Raw genomic sequence first — 952 nt, 5'->3', positions numbered from 1 at the left:
TGGCAAACATTGATGCAGCAGCAAAGGTCATTCAAAAAGATCTACACAATTTTCAGAACTGGGCAGACACATGGCAAATGACATTCAACAGAGAAAAGTGTAAGGTACTGCAAGCAAGAAAATAAAAATGTACATTATAAAAATCTATGGGAGATACTGAAATTGGAGAAGGAATCTTTGAAAGACCTAGGAGTTTTTGTTGACTCAGAAATGTCTTCATCTGGGCAATGTGGGGAAGCTATAAAAAAAGGCTAACAAGATGCTCGGATACATGTGAAAAGTGTTGAATTTAAATCAAAAACAGTAATGTTAAAACTGTACAATGCAAATGTAAGACCCCATCTTGAATATTGTGTACAGTTCTGATCACCTCGCTATAAAAGGGGGGGGATTATATCATTTTCTATAACCACGAGAGTCTTTCGCCCGGTTTCGTTCTCGCTGTGTCTTCATAAGCCCTAATTTTTCCGTAACAGTATTACTCTGCCGATTTTTCTTAACCTTTAGACAAGTCAGACTTCCGTTTCTTCTGATTTACCCTGGATTCAGTTCGTAAGTTTTAAAAGGTTTGCCATAACCTGTCACGAGCCTGGTTTCTCCTGAAATTTTCAACCTAAAGAAAGAAACAAGGGCCAGGGGTCACAAGTGGAGTTTAGAAAAGGGGGCATTCGGAACAGAAAATAGGAGGTACTTTTTTTACACAGAGTATTGTGAGGGTCTTGAATCAACTCCCCATTAATGTTGTTGAATCTGACACCCTGGGTTCCTTCAAGAAGCTGGTTGATGAGATTGTGGGATCAATAAGCTACTTACAAATACACAACAACAACAACAAGTGTGTGGCAGAGCACAGCTCTGCCCTTTAGAAATTGGCAGGGATGGGGTTAAATTCCCCTACCTGCCTGGGTTCATTGTGTTCAGGTGGTTGGGGTTGATTAGATGATTAGTTTAA

Source organism: Polyodon spathula, chromosome 18, assembly GCF_017654505.1.
Source record: "Polyodon spathula isolate WHYD16114869_AA chromosome 18, ASM1765450v1, whole genome shotgun sequence".
NCBI lineage: Eukaryota > Metazoa > Chordata > Actinopteri > Acipenseriformes > Polyodontidae > Polyodon > Polyodon spathula.
This window is presented reverse-complemented; position numbering follows the sequence as displayed.